At 35.5% G+C, this 22,069-nt stretch overlaps 1 long non-coding RNA gene across 1 annotated transcript; it reads left to right on the plus strand.

Annotated features, from left to right (window-relative positions):
* The first annotated feature begins 5,482 nt into the window (after positions 1 to 5,482).
* Positions 5,483 to 12,210, plus strand: LOC135154529 (uncharacterized). Its single transcript, XR_010293883.1, has 3 exons — positions 5,483 to 5,632; positions 8,192 to 8,311; positions 8,670 to 12,210. It is a non-coding gene; the product is annotated as an uncharacterized LOC135154529 (long non-coding RNA).
* The last annotated feature ends 9,859 nt before the right edge of the window (positions 12,211 to 22,069 follow it).

The following is a 22,069-nucleotide window of genomic DNA, read 5'->3' on the forward strand; positions in this document are numbered from 1 at the left end:
CAACCCAGGGTGTCTGGATTATTTGAAAGGTAACAAGTGTGGGTAATTGTTTGGGTGCCCGAAGGAAAAAAAAGGAAGGAATAAAGACGAGGAGGATAAGGTGTAGGCCTTTTATTATCGACTGTCATCTAATTAATTTATACTCTAGAAAGTTATCAAGACATAAAAAGGACCGGATGTGACAACACTACACATGCTATAAAAAAGTGTTAAGAGTAATTCTTATTCTTATTATAATTGCACTTCAACCATGATTTTGTTACTTAATCCGGCAGTGAGCATATTTAAGATTTCGATAATAATTCAGTGATTACATTACTAAACTTAGAAAATGTGGTCCCTTGCCATTTTGACAAGCTGCGCTTAACCGTTGTGACCGGAACATTCTCTTCAAAGCATCTCCATTGTCACACACTGGCCCAAGATTCTTTCAAGGTACTAACTGTACTGAAATAAAACCCCTGTGTGTTCACAGTGTGGACCACAATGTGAAATCATTATTATGCTTAAATGTAAAAATGAATCATATTTGCACATAATCCATTATGTGAACACACTGTGAGCACATGAACATACTGTGAACACACAGTGAATGTACTGTGAACATACCATGGACAAACTTATGAGGCGCCGAATGTACCATTATTATATAGAACAATTATTTGTTATATAATCATTATTTATTAAATAATAACTATTATTTATATATAATTTACATTTTATTTGTAAATAACTACTATTATATAAAATATCATTTCTAATTATTTATATATAATTCCAAGTAATACTTCATTATTTGTAAATAATAATAGTTCGACATTCCATTATTTATAAATAATGATTATTTGTTTTTCATTATTTATAAATAATGATTATTTGTTTTTCATTATTTATAAATAATGATTATTTGTTTTTCATTATTTATGAATAATGATTATTTGTTTTTCATTATTTATAAATAATGATTATTTGTTTTTCATTATTTATAAATAATGGAAAACTCAACAAATTATTTATAAATAATGAAAAACAAATAATCATTATTTATAAATAATGAAAAACAAATAATCATTATTTGTAAATAATGAAAACGTCTACTTCATTATTTATAAATAATTTTTTCGAGTGCACCATTATTCTCATTATTTATAAATAATCATTATTTAATGTTCGAGTTTTCCATTATTTATAAATAAAGATTATTTGTTAAATAATGAAATATCTACTTCATTATTTATAAATAATAATTTTGTTTCAATATCCCATTATTTATAAATAATCATTATTTATAAACAATTTTTACAGTTTGCCATTATATACAAATAATCATTATTTATATACAAATAACCATTATTTATTAAATAATGCCATTATTTATTAAATAATGCCATTATTTATTAAATAATGCCATTATTTATTAAATAATGGAAAACTCGCTATAACATGCAAATGTGGGACCGCCCATGATATGAATATTCATGATGCGATTTCCTTTTTCGTGATTTTTCTTCACAAATTTTTGTCCATTTCCTCTTCATAATGACATTTCTTGAAGCAATTTTCTAGGGATATGGTCTGATTGTAATATTCTTCATTTTCTATATAACTTCGTCTTCGTAGAAATATCAAAAAGTGTAATTTTATACGATTTTTCCTACAGTTCACAATCCCCATAGGCGCGCGTGTACGGTAGGGACAACCGGTGAATCGACGGAGTGCTCTTCATCGAAATACTACGTTGGTTGGTCCCCGGAAGTGGCGGGCGGAATTTAGCCCGAATCCTCGATGGAAGTCGATCAAGTGCATATGAGCTGAGAGAGTGAAATATCAGTGTACTTGTACAGGCCCTTCTACTTTTTATAAATATTTCTTGTTGCTTTTTTTGTTAAGTTAATTTTTCCTGGTGTAGAAATAAGTTTCAGTTCTAATAATGCACTTCAAATACATTTTGGAGTGTCTGTTTGAGGCGTTTGGGGCGATTTCACCCTGGCCCCCCCTTACAAAAAATTCCTGCAGTACTTTAGTGGTACTCTGTTGTACCTGTGTGATACTTCTGTCATACACGACGGTACCTCAGAATTACCACAGGACTTCTGTGGTATCACTCTGTGATAGTTCTGTCATACTTCTGTGGTACAGGAAAATATGAAAATTTCATGCAATACCTTAATGGTACTCTGTCGTACCTGTGTGATACTTCTGTTGTACAAAACTGTATATAGAATTACAACAGGACTTCTGTGGTATCACTCTGTGATAGTTCTGTCATACTTCTGTGGTACAGGAAAATATGAAAATTTCATGCAATACCTTAATGGTACTCTGTCGTACCTGTGTGATACTGCTGTTGTACAAAACTGTATATAGAATTACAACAGGACTTCTGTGGTATCACTCTGTGATAGTTCTGTCATACTTCTGTGGTACATAAAAATATGAAAATTTCATGCAATACCTTAATGGTACTCTGTCGTACCTGTGTGATACTTCTGTTGTACAAAACTGTATAAGGAATTACTACAGGACTCCTGATCTACTTCTGTGGTACATAAAAATATGAAAATTTCATGCAATACCTTAATGGTACTCTGTCGTACCTGTGTAATACTTCTGTTGTACATAACTGTATACAATATCACTCTGTGATAGTTATGTCGTACTTCTGTTGTACATGAAAATTCTAAAATATCCTGCAGTACTTCTATGACAACCCTGCGATACTTCTGTTGTATATGAACATTTTTTAAATTTCCTGCAGTACTCCTATTACTAAGCACTTCTATGGAAACCCTGTGATACTTCTGTGGTACATGAACATTTTGAAATTTCCTGCAGTACTCGATCCTATTAAAGACACTTCTATGAAAACCCTGTGATACTTCTGTGGTAAATGAAAATTTTGAAATTTCCTGCAGGACTCAATATAGGCACTTCTAAAATTCTATGGCAACCCCAGTGCTATACTTTCAAAATTTCCTGCGGTACTTCTCATGCAGCCACCCCAGAAATATGACTGAAACTGTATCACAGACGCTACTGGTGTATTTTCTGTGGTACAGTACATGAAAAAATTAGTTTCCTTCAGTACTTGTATGGAAGCCCTGTTTGTACCACAGACTAATTTTTTTATTTCCAGTGAGGGATTTATCTTTTTTTTCAGTTTCGGGAGAGGTCAGTAGCGTATTGAGTCTTATATTTTTAGAAGGCCATATGGCTTAAAAGGGCACCATTCATTTTAAAAAGTACAATTTTTTATATGAAAATTTAATTTTGTGATAGCTAGATTGTGACATATAGGCCCTATTTCAAAATTATATTTCACCCTGTCCCATTGTGTAGGTCTATATCAGCGAGGGGGGGGGGGTTATGCCTACTGAGACTCAGAGGTTTTAAGTTTGATAGCTTCTATTTCTACGAGAAAGGGTACTATACGTACTAGATCAAAACTAGGAGCAAAGCGCGAACTGAAAAATGCGAAAAATTATTGACCCCAAAATGGGCAACTTATATTTTGAGGACTATTGTTCGTTTTCAGGGTTATTTCTTTTTCATGCGCTCTTTTAAATTTCAATTATCATTTTTGTTTTGTTTGTTCGCCACTTATTTTTCATAAAAAACAGGATGAATAATAAAAAAATGACTATATTTAAAAGGGTACGTGTTGAAATATACAGGACACACCTAACACTCTTAGAGCTTAATGGTTGTGAGGAAGCCGGGTTGAATTTCAAAGAGATATTGTAATGAATAAAAATATAAGCATGAACGTATTATTCTACTTCATCCATCTCTTTCTAACAATACAAGAAAATAATTGAAGGGGAGGTCAACGCTAGAGATAATCAATAAATAGAGTAAAATTCACAAAACAAAATGCTTAAAATTTATTCAAAATCGGATGACAAATAACGAAGTTAAGTTGAATTTTAAGGATTTGCAATATTCCCATGAAACAGTTTTATTTAGGCATGTCTCATGAATATTCATTAGGTGGGCTGATGATGTCATATCCCATGTTCTTTTGTACAATATATGAAATTAGATTTATTCAACATATTTCTACCAAGAACTTAAACAATTGGAATGACGACTAATTAACCGCATTAGTTATTTAATGCAGCAACTTTACAATGGGGACACATTATTTACACATGTATTGAAAAAATAGATAATCATAATTTCATATCTAACATTAAAAAAGAAAAATGGGAATGTCACATCATCAACCCACCAAATGAATATTCATGACGATGTGCACACTATCTGTTTTCACAAAATATTGATAAACAATTAACATAAGAAAGTTCAGCGTTGAATGTTGATTAAAAAATAAATCTCAGTTAAAATGCTATCTAAGATTTTGTTTTACACGTTTCATAACCAAGTTTTAATGCGATTCTGGCCCCTTAAAGTTTTTATTGCGAGAAAATACATTTTTCCAAGTTTCCCATCTATTTTTTTATTTATTTTTTTTTAGTAAAAAGGACCTATTTTCTTACAAATATATTATTATAAATAAAATTACTTCAATATTTGTTCTCCTATTCACAATATTTTTTACAGGTGGAATAGGATAAACTAAAAATAGGATATTTAATTTCCATTTTAAGGCCTATTTTTTGCTTTATATCCCCGGTTTATATCTTTGCCACCTTGCAATATGTTAGCCAGGCTGGTTTATATCTATTTCTTTTTAAATCAAATAAATTTGGATATTTTCAATCTATTTTTATGATGCGAAGCTATATATAGTTTGTAAATATGTTTTTTAATTGCAAGAACAATCTTGTATCTCTGTTCACATATGATGGCAGTTTATTTTGCTTCTTTTTTTCTAATTTGTATGAAGTTTGTATCTATATATTTTCAAACTATTTTCCATCCTTAAAGTGTCACAACCGATCATATTATTTTTTACCTCGTTGGCAAAGTTATTTTTTCTTATGTTTCGCTTCAAAATGGTATCTTTATATTTGCTTGTCTTGCTCCTCCACCCCTTATCAAAATACCCTGCCGGCACTTGATCTAAGATTATTTTCTTTTACTACTTGAACCTTATAAAGGGATCTTTCCTTCGATCGCAAGAAAGGATAAAATGTGTGTTTTTGAAAAGAAATAAAATTAAAAATACATAGGATTGGAGCTGTGATTTTCCTCATTGCTTTCTTTGTCATCCTACTTGCATACTGGTAGGCCTATATAACATATTTTCAGTAAAATTGTGAGACATGTTTTTAAATCCTATCCTTATATTAAAAAAAAGAATAAAGAGAAAGAAAAAAATTAAAAGACATAGAAAAGAAAAAGAAAGGAAGAAGAAATAAATATTTGAATTTTACTTTATTCAATTCCTTTACGTTAATAATATGATATATAAATGATGGCGAAAATAGTCAAATTGTCTGGTTTCCAAGTAAAAAGTAAGACCCCCCCCCCCCCCCTCCGAGCTCAAACGCACGGACTGTACCGTATACGTGTTTCCGGTTCCGCCATTTGAAAAAAAACGTTCGTAACTGCTCAGCTGAACCCGAAGCTTGATGAAGAAGGCCGTCAATATTTCAACAAAAACTAACAGAATATGGATCAGATTCGGACAACGACTTCTTAAGACATTCACACAACAGGCTAAACAGTAAGTTAGATCCATTTTTCGTAGTTTGGCGCGGCATGCACTTAAATTTCTTCGACTTTTTAATCATTACCGTACGGCCACTGCACTGCCGTTGTTCCCGATCGCTTATCGGGTGGGGGCTGATCTGCGGTGTGCGCGGCCGGGGACGGCCAACGGCTGGCTAAGTTAGTAGTATATTGATGGCGGCGGTGAGGATGTTTGTATTGTCATGATTGTAGCCAGGTCAGGGGTGGGCGCTAATGCAGTTTCGCACCGGCCGATTAATACCAGCATACCTCATCACCAATATTTGTTCCCAAATGTCATGACAAGTCTCTCAGTCACATTTGAAGTCAATATATCCACCACTTTTCAAAATATCGTGATCGGGAATGGCTGTAGGCCTAGCCAGGCGGCTTCTAGAGAGTGAAAATCATTTACTAACGTAACTTCGTAAGGTCACTCTCATATGAAGCCAGGGATCCTTTCTCATATACCCACACAGAGGAAGCCAAAACTTGAAACTTTCACCCCCGGCCCCGAGATTTCTACTTTCCTTCTAAAAGATCTAGCCTAACGTTAGACCTAAATCATGTACATGGGATAAAACTTAATTTCCAACATTTCTACGCTCTCGTCGTTATTTTTGAAGAAGAAATTCATTCCAAAAAATGCGAAAAATATCATGATTAGACGGAAGAGACTTGCCCGATGTTTACGCCGCCATCTATGTGAGAAACTTCATGTTGGCTCTAAATCATCAATTTTGAGACGGATAGAGGCATGGAGAAGAACTGAAACTTTGTGTGCAGGAAGAATATTAGTTTTAATTTTTTTAAAGAGCGTGATGTTGCATGAATTTGATATCCCCCCCCCCCCCCATAAGATCCCACTTTTTGTCACTCGGAATATCAGATCGACAGATCCAGTTCACGGTCTCAAAGTTTGGGTAGGTGGAGCGTAGTGTAGCAATAGTGAAGTGGAGTGGAGCCTGCACAAACTTCACTCGAGGTAGGCAATCCCACAAATTTAAAAGAGGTTTCTATAAAATCAAGTCCGGCCTTCTATGAACATGACAAACTTACGAAAAGATGTGAAGTCAATTCACCCTAAATATCATCAATATCCCTCAAATAGCTTCATTTAAGCACTAATTTCTCTTCCGGTTGATAAAATATGGATCCGTCTTTAATTTCCAAAATTGTTCGTCTAACTAGCTAAAGGACGCATGTTTTATCTACATATTAAAGACACTACATAGAAAAGACTAGGCACAAAGACTATTATACATGTAAATCGATGCAAAGCATTACGCGATGTCGGCAAAGTGCCCAATCTTCTTATTGTAAAGACTTTAGCGACAATAACAGACTGTGAGTAAGGTTAAAATGCTCCTCTACTTTTAATGTTTTCATTAGTGCTGTTGTCGGGAACAAAAATCCATGTCGACATGTCGCTTAAAAATTAATCCCGACATCGACAATGTCGACATGAAAAAGGGACCGTAATTTAGCCTGGGCTCCCTAACATAAAAAAAAAGCATTCGATCGTGGAACAACACTCTCAATCAAATATATTCACCTTGACACGAGTGATATCCCCACACTAGATCTATATAATACAGGCTCAGTTCGGGAATTGAGCTTCCAAAATCACCGATTTAATCCACATTTTTTTTCTGGAGAATCAAGTTTTTGTACCAGGATCCGGTTTCGAAAGCATTGCTCAATAACACTCGTAGCCAATTTGAGAATCACCAATTACAACAGTGATCATTGCTGCAAACGCAAGCTCCTCAATTTGACAATGAAAAGTAATGAAAATCGACCGATAATTTCAGTATCACTTCCGCGGCGATCCGTGCAACGATCTCCAAACGAATGAAGGGAAGTTTTCTGTGACTTCGTGATATGAAGTAAGCGCTCAATTGCGGCAGTCACAACTTTGACAAAAACACGTGTTCGCTGCTGCTCACGTTTATGTGAAAAGTAATGCATTGAGGAGCAACGTATTATCAAGCACGGTGAATAGCGCGCGATGGGTACATATTTCCGTGGATGGGTACGGTGAATGCTACTCTCGCTATAACGGGATATCGAGGGCGGCTCGATCGGGCAGGCCGGCCCTGCACTGACGTATTTCTACTGCCGCACAGCTCGCAGATATTCTTTTTTCATTTAATGCGCTGCTAAGCTGAATAAACCTTTTAATCGCGCCAATTACTGTGGATAAATGCTTCTAACTTTTCAGCTAATCTTTACACTCGTGATTGTAGGCTAGACCCCTTTTTATTTTATGTTTACATGTCGATGTGGGTGCGTGCATGTCGACATGTCGGAATTTTGAAAATCCTTCGTATGTCGACATCAATGTCGATATGAGGCCTATCGACAACAGCACTAGTTTTCATTGATTTTATGTTGAATATTATTAAAGAATATGACTCTTTGCACCTGAATTGTAACACTGAAATATGGAAATGAAGAAGTTTTATCATGTATTTTTATTACATCATGTATTTGTATTAACCTGCAAATAAAATTTTACTATGTCACTCAAATTCATTTCATTTCATTAAAGATTCAAAGAGGGATCTCTGGATGATCGAGCAGCAAGTCCAGCATTATGTGGGAAAGATACTACAGGTGTACACAGAAAAGGCCATGTTCTTGTACAAGACACGGTTGGAGTTCATAAAAGGTGATTATATAGGCATTCACTTCAGTAGATATTATAATTACAAAATTAAGCAGATTGTATTCATGCAGTGGCATACAGTGTAATCCTTGTTAGAAGATGTAGATTTATTCTTCATTGTTTTATTAAAGAGTTTCAATATGTGCTTATGACAATTTGTTTGCATTATAAATTGTTTGTCACTCTTCGGCTTAGTTTGCTTTTATAAGCAAGAATATGCTAAGAGAGATAGCCGCAAGGACCTCATTATCCGATAGATATGTACTTGTGAAAAGAGATCTAGATGGGGGCAAAACACCTTATTTCTTGTATTTTTATGTTGTTCATGTTATCGTAATGGTATGTGTTTTTTTTTCTACAGATTAAGCTGCCTCGTGCTATACAGACTTGGATAAAAACAAGCTGTCCAATGAATGGTGACTACTCAAGAGGAGCCAGAAAGTCAACTAAAGCCAGGGTATTTTGGGAGTTGATATGGCCGGGGAAGGGGGGAGGGGGGGTTTCCAGGGCCCCCCCCTTCCTTGAGATCTTGACCGCACAATCGTGTCTAACATTGGCACATGGGTTGTCTAGGGCATAATTTACAAAATTAAATTGTAAATTATTTCACGCAAATTGTTAGTAAGTGATAATACTAATTTATGCGTAATTAGAATACAAAATCATACTTTTTCCTCTATTGCATTGACTTTGTACACAAAATCACGTTTTTGAGCAATTTTTGGTATGACATGTACTTACATAATGTCACGTTATTACAGAACCACGTACCGGGTGACACAAGATTGGTCTCAAAAGATGCACAAGACTAGAAAGAGGCATGTTTTAAAAAAATTGTGCGACAGCATGGTCGCAAAATTTTTGGAAGGGGGGGGGGGTCAAATTGGTCCAATTTAACTAAGGGTTAATAACTGGGAGGCTGTTAGCTGCCTTTTTACTTTCAAGTCTTGCACATCTTTTGAGACCAAATTTGTGATGCCTGGGTACGCTGTTCCGAAATTTCGCAACATTTTTATGTATTAATCCAACACAAATACTGTTTCTTGCTAAAAATTCACAATTAGTATACCAGTAATATACATTTATCAAGTCAAATTATTTAATTACATTTATAATCATAAAAGCTTTGATAAAGTATAAAAAAAAAACAAAGAGTTGTATGTAGGCCTGGGACTTTCGGGTTTTTTCTCTTCGGGTACCCGTGGTAATTTTCGGGTGGGTACCTGAAAATCATGTCACTTGAAATATGACTGGTGGAAAAACCCCATAGGTGACGTCATCAAGCCAATGCGATGCAAGCCAATTTATGAATGAAAATATAGTAAGCATGCGCATTGCAAGCCTCCCGTGCCCCACGCAGTATTCCATCGAAACAAGTTTCAATACTCTGTCACCTCGTACCAAAATCGACCTAGAATTCCACTTTCCTATATATCATATGAATTATAAAAGGTTTTCTCACCGATACTGCACAGGTAAGCAAATTTTTATTCTTGCTTTTCCGTCAAAATCTTACGAAGTAGCATCGATATTACATCGTGTTCGTGAGTTTGTATCGCTACGTGAACAAAGTCAATTGATTTCCGGGTTTCGGAGCGTCAAATGCGCCAGCCAATCACGATCGTGTTCCCATTTTCGGTTTATGATGAACTAAAAATGGTAACAAGAACGTGATTGGCTGGTGCTTCGTAGGTCGATTTTGGTATGAGGTGACAGAGTATTGCAGACTTGTTTTGACGTAATACTGCGTGGGGCTGAGGCTTGCAATGCGCATGCTTACTATATTTTCATTCATAAATTGGTTTGCGTCGCAGTGGCTGGATGACGTCACTGCGCTGCAAAAGAAACATGGCGATGATTGAACGATCTCGGTCACATATTTAGAGGGTAATTGGTGAAATTCAAAATGAGGCTTGTGTACTTTTGTAATGAGTTACAATCATGTCTTACACTACGCAATACAAATCAAATACATGTACATTATACTGGTGAGCAATTTTCGGGTATCGGGTATTGATTTTTCTACTCGGGTACCCGGGTTTTAGTCCCAGCCCTAGTTGTATGAAAATTTTCAAAAATAATGAAAGGTAAAAGAAAACAAGATTACAATGTCCATTGCAAGGGGGCTAGTCTAGCTATTCAGGATAATTGGGATTTTATTCAGTTTTTAATTGACATAACATTATGACAAGATCCCTCCATTTAGTGTATAAACAGCACATGGCCATGATTGAAATTCATATAACATTAAAGTATGCAAACCAGGCAGCTACATGTACATGTAGGACTCACTGCTTGTCAATTCTATTGTCTGCCAGGGTCAAGTGACATACAGTGCACATGTATAACATGTGTGAAAGTACATAAGAAAATCAGCTTTTTATTTTTGTACTGTAACATTGGGTGAACTGGTGATCACTTTGGATATGATGCTCTTCATATTGGTTTATTTTATGTATATGAATTTTTGGATAATCATTAAGAATTAAAGCCATTTACTTAATATATGGAAGCATAAGCCCATCAAAGAACAGAATTATGTCATGTACAGCTAATTCATTTTGCGTGATATTACAATTGTAATTGTTTACTTGAGCAAGTAATTTGAATTGCTGCATGACCTAAACAATGACATGTTCCAATTCGAATAGTAACATGACCTAAAGAAGAGTTACTCCACCTCGATTGAGAGTGCTTATGTTGAATAATTGATGTTGCTACTTCAAATAATTGAGGTCAATCAAATTGGTCATAATTATTCAAGTCAATTTTGAGCTATATGTCATAATTAATTAGGTCATATACTAATTGAAATTACTAAATGACTCGAGTAGGTATGAATTCACATTGCCACATGACCTTAATTATTTTATGTAGCAACATCAAGTATTGAACGTCATTTAGTTATCAATTATGACATGTAGCAAATCAAATTACATGCCGCAATTTCGTGTTTATGATGGGCTCATGCTTACATTCATATATAACCCTTCAATACGTAGTTGGAGCAATTCTTAGACAAGAAGACTGTGTAAAATGATATGCCTATTCAATGTCAAAAAGGTTAATGTCTCAATAGATTTGATCTACGTTTTGGCAAAGTAATGTTATGTTCATATTTTTTCTAACCTATGGTGAACGTTCTAAATCATGTGAAATTCATTCAAAAATATCTTTCAGTATTTATGGACTTAAGTGAATTCTGAGCAAAATGAAGTGATTATGATTACGTTCATGTACTTTAAGTTTATACTGGTGATCAACACATCATAATTTCATCCCTTACTGTATGTGCACCATGCATTATCTGTACATGCAGAAGTGGTTATCCATTGTTTCATAACATGGTTGAGTAAAGGATGTTCTGCTTTTAGTATTAAGCCAATCGGGTGTTGACAAGAAGGGGAAAATGCAATTGCTCAGCTATTACAGTTTTTTTTGCAACCATAATACTGGTTAAGCCTTGGTTACATTCGCCGGCTCGTGGCCTTACGTCGAGTCAAAATTAACAGTCTTAATCATCCTTGTACCAGCTACTACCAGCTACACGTGGGTGGTTTGTACAGGAATACCTAAAACTGCTGATTTTGTCTCGACGTAAGGCAACCGGTCAAGGAATGTGACCAAGGTATTAATAATAATCGCTTATTGTTGTGTTAGAGGGAAGGATTCTGGGTCGAATCTAGCTTTCTTTATGTGATCTCAAAATGGCAGCAATGTATGAATAGTGAAAGTAGTTCATGTGGCATCTCAATGTTCATGGATATAAATCTTTGTACATGTCTTATCCTAAAGATGAAATGTTACTGCATTATTCTAGCAGTCATTTATGATATCAAAGATGTTCTATACTGTGCATAGTACAGCTCATACATAATAAAGGTATGTGAATATGCTTTTAACGTCTTTGCAAATTTGTGGGTTTTTTCACGCCTCTTTTCATTAGTCAAGATGTCAAAGTTGTTGTGCTGGATCACAGGAAATTCTTACAAACTACTACGCCTAACAAACCAGTGCAGGACGGTGTCGTGAGAAAATCGCACAGACTACTACAGGACAATACCATAGGATTGTCACAGGAAATCAACAAGAATACCCCTGCAGGATTACCACAGTAAAGTATCACAAGAAGGCTACAGGATGAGACCAATAATGCCACAGAAGATATCAAAGATCAGTATCACAGGAATACCACAGGACAGTACTGCAGGAATTGTCCTGCGGTAAGGTCTCTTGGTATTCCTGCAGTACTGTCCTGTAGTACTGTTCTGTAGTACTTTCCTGTGATACTGGTCTGCGGAATTCCTAAAGTACTGTCCTGTCATACTGTCCTGTGATACTATTTATCACCACAGGATAGTATCACAGGACAGTACTACAGGAATACCAGACCAGTATCACAGGACAGTACTACAGGAATACGAGACCAGTATCACAGGACAGTACTACAGGAATACCAGACCAGTATCACAGGACAGTACTACAGGAATACCAGACCAGTATCACAGGACAGTACTACAGGAATACCAGACCAGTATCACAGGACAGTACTACAGGACACAGTACCAGAAGCCTGCGGTACTCCTGTAGTACTGTCCTGCGATACTGTTCTGTAGTACTTCCCTGTGATACTGGTCTGTGGTATTCCTGTAGTACTGTCCTGTCATACTGTCCTGTCATACTATCCTGTCATACTGTCCTGTCATACTATCATGTGATACTATCCTGTGATACTATCCTGTGATACTGTCCTGTAGTACTAATAGTAGTGTGGTAGTGGTTGTAGCGGTTGTAGCGGTTGTGGTGATCGTGTCCTGTCATACTTCCTGCCATACTTATGCGGTTATTACCACAGGAAGTATCACAGGACACGGACCTGTTGTACTCCTGTTGTACATTTCTGTAGTACCGTCCCAAATTACGTGCACGTAATTCCTGCAGTACTTTCCTGCGATACTTCCTGCAGTACATATCACAGAGTACTACAGGAATTTTTTGTAAGGGCCAAAATGCTCGCAACGACAATACGGGGGCATGATGACCCCTAAATTTTAAAAACTTATTTTTCTATTGAAAATTATCACAAAATTCACCAGAAGTGTGCACGAAAGCCTTCGTATTTCACTTTTAAAACTCCGAAAAGTGCCCAAATGACAAGCTTGGTCGCTTCGCTGTGTCGCTTTCAACTTGAGAACGTTTACGCGTCTGCTCCCCCCCCCCCCTCCTCCGAAAGAAATTCTGTATACGGCCATGCTCTAAAGAGCCTGGCACATTGATTTATGTATACTTACATTTTCATTATTTTTATCTCATTATCAACATGGCCTTACGCATAATTTTTTCCAGGGGGGCCGGGGCCGGAGCATGACGCGCGTAAACTTTCTCAAAAAAATCTTGAAAGCGAGACAGCCACGGGACCAAGCCCAAATGACAAGCTTTGTCGCTTCGCTGTCTCGCTTTCAACTTGAGAACGTTTACACGCGTCTGCCCCCACCCCCCGAAAGAAATTCTGTGAACAGCCATGCTCAAAAGAGCATATGGCACATTGATTTATATGTACTTTTCATTTTCATTATTTTTATCACATTATCATCATGGCCTTACACAGAATTTTTACCGGGGGGGGGGGGGGGGGGGCAGCTAGGACGCGCGTAAAGTTTCTCAAAAAAATCTTGAAAGCGAGACAGCGACGCGACCAAGCTCAAATGACAAGCTTGGTCGCTTCGCTTTCTCAAGATTTTTATGAGAAAGTTTACGCGCGTCCTGCTCCCCCCACCCCCCCCCCCGGAAAAAATTCTGCGTAAGGCCATGATGATAATGAGATAAAAATAATGAAAATGAAGTATACATAAATCAATGTGCCAGGCTCTTTAGAGCATGGCCGTATACAGAATTTCTTTCGGAGGAGGGGGGGGGGGGAAGCAGACGCGTAAACGTTCTCAAGTTGAAAGCGACACAGCGAAGCGACCAAGCTTGTCATTTGGGCACTTTTTGGAGTTTTAAAAGTGAAATACGAAGGCTTTCGTGCACACTTTTGGTGAATTTTGTGATAATTTTCAATAGAAAAATAAGTTTTTAAAAAATTAGGGGTCATCATGCCCCCGTATTGTCATTGCGAGCATTTTGGGGCCAGGGTGAAATCGCCCCAAACGCCTCAAACAGACACTCCAAAATGTATTTGAAGTGCATTATTAGAACTGAAACTTATTTCTACACCAGGAAAAATTAACTTAACAAAAAAAGCAACAAGAAATATTTATAAAAAGTAGAAGGGCCTGTACAAGTACACTGATATTTCACTCTCTCAGCTCATATGCACTTGATCGACTTCCATCGAGGATTCGGGCTAAATTCCGCCCGCCACTTCCGGGGACCAACCAACGTAGTATTTCGATGAAGAGCACTCCGTCGATTCACCGGTTGTCCCTACCGTACACGCGCGCCTATGGGGATTGTGAACTGTAGGAAAAATCGTATAAAATTACACTTTTTGATATTTCTACGAAGACGAAGTTATATAGAAAATGAAGAATATTACAATCAGACCATATCCCTAGAAAATTGCTTCAAGAAATGTCATTATGAAGAGGAAATGGACAAAAATTTGTGAAGAAAAATCACGAAAAAGGAAATCGCATCATGAATATTCATATCATGGGCGGTCCCACATTTGCATGTTATAGCGAGTTTTCCATTATTTAATAAATAATGGCATTATTTAATAAATAATGGCATTATTTAATAAATAATGGCATTATTTAATAAATAATGGTTATTTGAATATAAATAATGATTATTTGTATATAATGGCAAACTGTAAAAATTGTTTATAAATAATGATTATTTATAAATAATGGGATATTGAAACAAAATTATTATTTATAAATAATGAAGTAGATATTTCATTATTTAACAAATAATCTTTATTTATAAATAATGGAAAACTCGAACATTAAATAATGATTATTTATAAATAATGAGAATAATGGTGCACTCGAAAAAATTATTTATAAATAATGAAGTAGACGTTTTCATTATTTAACAAATTATAATTATTTATAAATAATGGAAAACTCAACAAATTATTTATAAATAATGAAAAACAAATAATCATTATTTATAAATAATGAAAAACAAATAATCATTATTTGTAAATAATGAAAAACAAATAATCATTATTTATAAATAATGAAAAACAAATAATCATTATTTATAAATAATGAAAAACAAATAATCATTATTTATAAATAATGAAAAACAAATAATCATTATTTATAAATAATGAAAAACAAATAATCATTATTCATAAATAATGAAAAACAAATAATCATTATTTATAAATAATGGAATGTCGAACTATTATTATTTACAAATAATGAAGTATTACTTGGAATTATATATAAATAATTAGAAATGATATTTTATATAATAGTAGTTATTTACAAATAAAATGTAAATTATATATAAATAATAGTTATTATTTAATAAATAATGATTATATAACAAATAATTGTTCTATATAATATTGGTACATTCGGCGCCTCATACAAACTGTGACCACAGCCTACAAACTTTGAGCACACCATGAACATACTGTAAACACACCATTAACACACCGTGAACCGACAGTGTACATACTGTGAACACACATTGAATGTACTGTGAACATACCATCGACAAACTGTGACCACACCATGACCACAGCCTAAAAACTTTGAGCACACCATGAACGTACTGTAAACACACCATTAACACACCATGAACCGACTGTGTATATACTGTGAACACACAGTGAATGTACTGTGAACATACCATAGACAAACTGTGACTACAACATGACCACAGCCTAAAAACTTTGAGCACACCATGAACATATTGTAAACACACCATTAACACACCGTGAACCGACTGTGATCATACTGTGAACACACAGTGAATGTACTGTGAACATACCATGGACAAACTATGACCACCATGACCACAGCCTAAAAACTGAGCACACCATGAACATATTGTAAACACACCATTAACACACCGTGAACCGACTGTGTACATACTGTGAACACACAGTGAATGTACTGTGAACATACCATAGACAAACTGTGACCATCCCATGACCACAGCTTAAAAACTTTGAGCACACCATGAACATACTGTAAACACCATTAACACACCGTGAACCGACTGTGTAAATACTGTGAAAACACAGTGAATGTACTGTGAACATACCATAGACAAACTGTGACCACAGCCTAAAAACTTTGAGCACACCATGAACATACTGTAAACACACCATTAACACACCGTGAACCGACTGTGTGCATACTGTGAACACACAGTGAATGTACTGTGAGCATACCATAGACAAACTGTGACCACACCATGACGACAGCCTAAAAACTTTGAGCATACCATGAACATACTGTAAACACACTGTGAACACACAGTGGATGTACTGTGAACATACCATAGACAAACTGTGACCACACCATGACCACAGCCTAAAAACTTTGAGCACACCATGAACATACTGTAAACACACCACTAACATACCGTGAACCGACTGAACATTCTGTGAACACACAGTGAATGTACTGTGAACATACCATGGACAAACTGACCACACCATGACCACAGCCTAAAAATTTTGAGCACACCATGAACATCCTGTAAACATACCGTGAACCGACTGTGTACATACTGTGAACACACAGTGAATGTACTGTGAACATACCATGGACAAACTGACCACACCATGACCACAGCCTAAAAACTTTGAGCACACCATGAACATATTGTAAACACACCATAAACACCGTGAACCGACTGTGAACATACTGTGAACACACAGTGAATGTACTGTGAACATTCCCGCAGTATGTTCACAGTGTGGAACACACCCCTGTAAACACACTGTGGACACACCGTGAACACACCAACATATTGAGAACACACCATGACCATTTAAGAATTCCCGCAGTGTGGAACACACCCCTATAAACACACTGTGGACACACCGTGAACACACCAACATATTGAGAACACACCATGACCATTTAAGAATTCCCACAGTGTGGAACACACCCCTGTAAACACACTGCAAACACACCGTGAACACACTAACATATTTAGAACACACCTTGACCATTTAACAATTCCCACAGTGCGGAACACACCCCTGTAATCACACTGAAAACACACCGTGAACACACTAACATATTTAGAACACACCTTGACCATTTAACAATTCCCACAGTGTGGAACACACCCCTGTAAACACACTGCAAACACACCGTGAACACACTAATATATTGAGAACACACCATGACCATTTAAGAATTCCCACAATGAAGAACACACCCCTGTAAACACACTGTAAACACACTAACATATTGAGAACACACCATGACCATTTAAGAATTCCCACAGTGTGGAACACAGCCCTGTAAACACACTGCAAACACATCGTGAACACACTAACATATTGAGAACACACCATGACCATTTAAGAATTCCCACAGTGTGGAACACACTGTGAAAATACTGCGAACACACCATGAACACACTAACATATCGAGAACACACCATGACCATTTGTGCATATCGTATGGTAAAAAAACAAAACAATGAAATTTCATTTTCTCAGAAAATTAAAAATAGTTTATACTGTACCTTTAGTATATCAATAGTCAAATCATTTCACACCCGTTCCTAAAAAGTAAACAAACTAACTCATCACGAACAATTACAAAATTGAAATCTATATGCATTTTATATTACATAAAATATGGGGCAGCTGCTCGTTTATGACGTCACAAATAAAACATCAAATGTTAATAACTTTCTTAATCCTTAAATGGATTTTCCTCAAACCTTAATTTTTCTATTTATTTTTTTTAATTATTATTTTCACAGAAACATTTCTTCTGGGTAACCTTCCTCTTTAAGGGGTTCTCCAGGCTGAAAAGAAAATAACAGATAGAATAAAATCAAACAAACACCACACTGATATTTTCATTAAAATCTGACTAGAAATAATAAAGTTACGACACTTTGAAATTTCTCACTGTTTCAGTGAAACGGTTCTATGCTTGTCAACATGAATTCACAATTTAAACGAGATGTCCTGGCATGCCATTGCAGAATTTATTATTCATGTTCAAGTTTAAGAAGAAAAATATGCAACAAATATAAAATATATGTATTGAAGATAGAAATATTCAAGATATCAAAACATATATTAAATATAAAGGCATGATGATATATGCAAGATACAACAAATATATGCCAGGCACGAAATATTTGCCAGGCTTAAGATACATTATGTGCCAGGCACAAAATATATGCAAGACCCCAGATATGTAAGGAACAAAATATTTGCAAGGTTTTTTTTTAGTTCGTGTTCTAGATGGTTTTTTTAGTAAATTTAGCTCGATCGGTTACCACCTTGACAACTTTGTGCACTTTTAATGAGCATGTAATGAGCATATTTTCTAATATGCTACTAATCTTAAATGAAAAAAAAAATGAAAACATAAATAATACAATTTTCAGAGGGTTCCTGAGAAGAGGAATGCATTCATGACCTTAGTTTTCATTTTAAGTAACGTAATCATCATAATAAGCGTAATTAGCATAATAAGCTAATACCCCTTTCACAAACCCATCCTCCAATTATCCGCCTAAGAGTAATGCGGATAATTCAATGAAAATTGCATTCACAAACTCCGAAAATAATCCGCACTATTTTTTACGAGCGCCCGACATGAAAAAGGCGGATAATTGTCATGGCAACTGCACACGCCCCCTCCGACGGGGTTGTGTTGGAAAAGGGTGACCTTTGTGACCGCACCATGGCAATTATCCGCATTACTTTGGAAATGCGTTCATAAAGTAAAAATCTGGTCCCGATGCCGCTATTATGCGGATAATTGCAGCATCGAAATAATGCGTATTACTCTGGTCCCGCTCCGATTTTACGACTAAATTATGCGGATATTATCTGCATAATTGGGTTTATGAAAGGGGTATTATTAGCATAAGTGGAATATATAGACATATTTGTGAATGTATATCCAGAAAACCCCGAAACTATAAGGTTGCTTGAAAGCTGCTTATAATTAATATCGTGATTATAATTTCACACGATGGACACTTCGACATGTTCACAGGGCACTCACAATCTTGGTTATGTAAAAATGATATTCTCTGTTACTGACAATGCTTATATTTACCAGTGTGAATATTATTCCTCACAGTGGAAACCTCGAGCATGTCGACAGTGTGTCGACACACAGTGCGTTGTTTGGGAAAGATATACACTGTTGGAATTGCTTGAATTTAACAGTGTGAATGCAATTTCACACAATGGAATCCTCTTCCATACAACAGTGTGTGGATGCTAACAGTTTTTTCATATCTGGAAAAATACTCTGTTGAATTGCTTAAATTCAAGAGTGAATATGATTTCAAATAGTGCATGGACACCTCGACCATATCAACATCGCATGAATGGTCACAGTGTGGTATTATCAGGACAGTACACATTATTGAAACGATGTAATGTAACATTGTGGGGGCAATTTCACAGTGTGTATACATCTCAACAGCTAGGTTGAATGTTCAAATGCAGAGGCCCGTTGCATGAAACTTACTATTATGGTAACTTTGCTATCTAATGGTATCTACCATGGTAACGATGATCAACAGCCAATCAGAATCAAGGATTCCATGCAAGTTACCATTGGATGGCAAAGTTTCCATAATGGTAACTTTTATGCAACGGGGCCCTGATGTTTAAGTGCTCAAATTTTCCACTGTGAAGGTGACTCCACATAGTTCACACTGCGAACACACTAATATGGACACTGTGTTATAATATAATTTCCGACTTTCGCCAAAAATATAAAACATATCATGCTACTCTCATCTATTGACAAAATAAAAGTTATTGATAACTTTTATTGATTAACTTTGAACATACAATTGGTGTTTTTCTGGACCTCTCCGAGGCCTTTGACACTATAAACATGATAAGCCATGAAATACTCCTGTATAAGGCCTCGGAGTGATTTAGAACCTACTTCTATAATCGTAAACAATTTGGAAGCAAAAATAAACAAACTTATTTACAAAATTTTGAATTTGGTGTTCCCCAGGCAGCCTATTGGGCCCACTTTTATTTATGATATTTATAAATGACCTCCAGAACTCTTCTAAAATATTATAGTATATTCTTCTTGCAGACGATTCCAATGCAACCTATTCTCATCCTATTCCCGATATTTCAATGAATGTATTGAACACTAAACTGGATAATTTGGTACACTGGCTAAGGGCTATCAAATTCTCGATTAATGTACAAAAACAAAATGCATGCTTTTTTGCAACTCTTTAGAACAAACACCATTCAATATGAAAATGGACATAGATATTGAAGTTGTTGCTATAAAAAATGTTTTTGGTCCCACAATCGACAGCAAATTATCTTGGAGAACACATATTGAGTGTATATGTCGCACAATTTCACGCAATATTTGTGTTATCAATAAAGTTAAAGTTTTTTTTCTTCCAACTTCCTCCATCAAAATGCTTTAATCAAAATTATTTTCCCCTTATCTAAATTACGGGACGATTGTCTGGGGAAATACACACTCATCTTACTTAGATAGAATATTGTTTTACCGACGAAGGCATTGCGTGTTATTTTCACCTTATCCTAGAGATCCCGTACAGATCATTTGTTGCTTGAAAGCAACAACAACAAAAATTAAAATAAAAACACTATTAAAAAAAAGTACCTTGGTCAATTCATGCATAAGTTAAACAATAATATATATGTTACCACCCACCTTTAGTACTTAATTTAACAAAAATAAAGCTATTAATAAATATCCTACACATCAATCTGATTAATTTCATGTACCACTACCCCGGACCATCCTTGCAAAAATCATTTTACTTTCGAGGGCTTCTATAAGGGCTCTGGGAAACTATTAATGGTAACATCAAATAACCCCTAAGCCTAAACTCATTTAAAATAAAAAAAAGTTAACAAGTCTCTCCAAGATAATCACTCACTGATTTAAACTCAAGCTCTCATACTTTTTAAATGCAACTTGGATACACTTATACATAATTATGAACTACACTTTTGCATCCTTCCATTTTCCTGTTGATCAGCGAGTTCTGTTTGTGAGTGCTGGGGCAAGATTCTGAAGACCTTTAATCTCTCTCTTCCCATTTTCCTTTTCTATTTTATTTCCCCTAATTTGTCACAACTTAACTGGTTTTATGCTCAATTCGTCATTTTGATTTTTTCTATACTATATATCTACAAGAATATATTTATTATATTAGGAGGCTGCACCCTACAAGCTCTGCTTTTTAAGCAGCCTCTTCCCCCCTCTTCCGTTCCCAACACATAAATTTGCAATATGTTTTCTTGCTTGCATTTGTATATCAAAATGTAAGAGACAAATTGTAAATGTTGGAAATAGACATAACGAAATGAAATATATAAAAAAAGAGTTGCGACTGATCCGATCACTTAAAAACCATGGAAAGACAGCAACGTCAACATCTAAAATGAATGTTTGTTCAAAATGTTTTTTAGACATGATGTATGATTCAAACATTCAGTTTTATTTAAACGTCAGTGTGCTCCTCTTTGTCTGCAAAGAAATCTGTTCAAATTTTCTGTACAAAAAAAAGAGATGATATTGATGTATTCCCATAGAGTTGAGGTTGATCAGATCAATC

Source organism: Lytechinus pictus, chromosome 6 (genome assembly GCF_037042905.1).
Source record: "Lytechinus pictus isolate F3 Inbred chromosome 6, Lp3.0, whole genome shotgun sequence".
In the NCBI taxonomy this organism is placed as follows: Eukaryota; Metazoa; Echinodermata; class Echinoidea; order Temnopleuroida; family Toxopneustidae; genus Lytechinus; species Lytechinus pictus.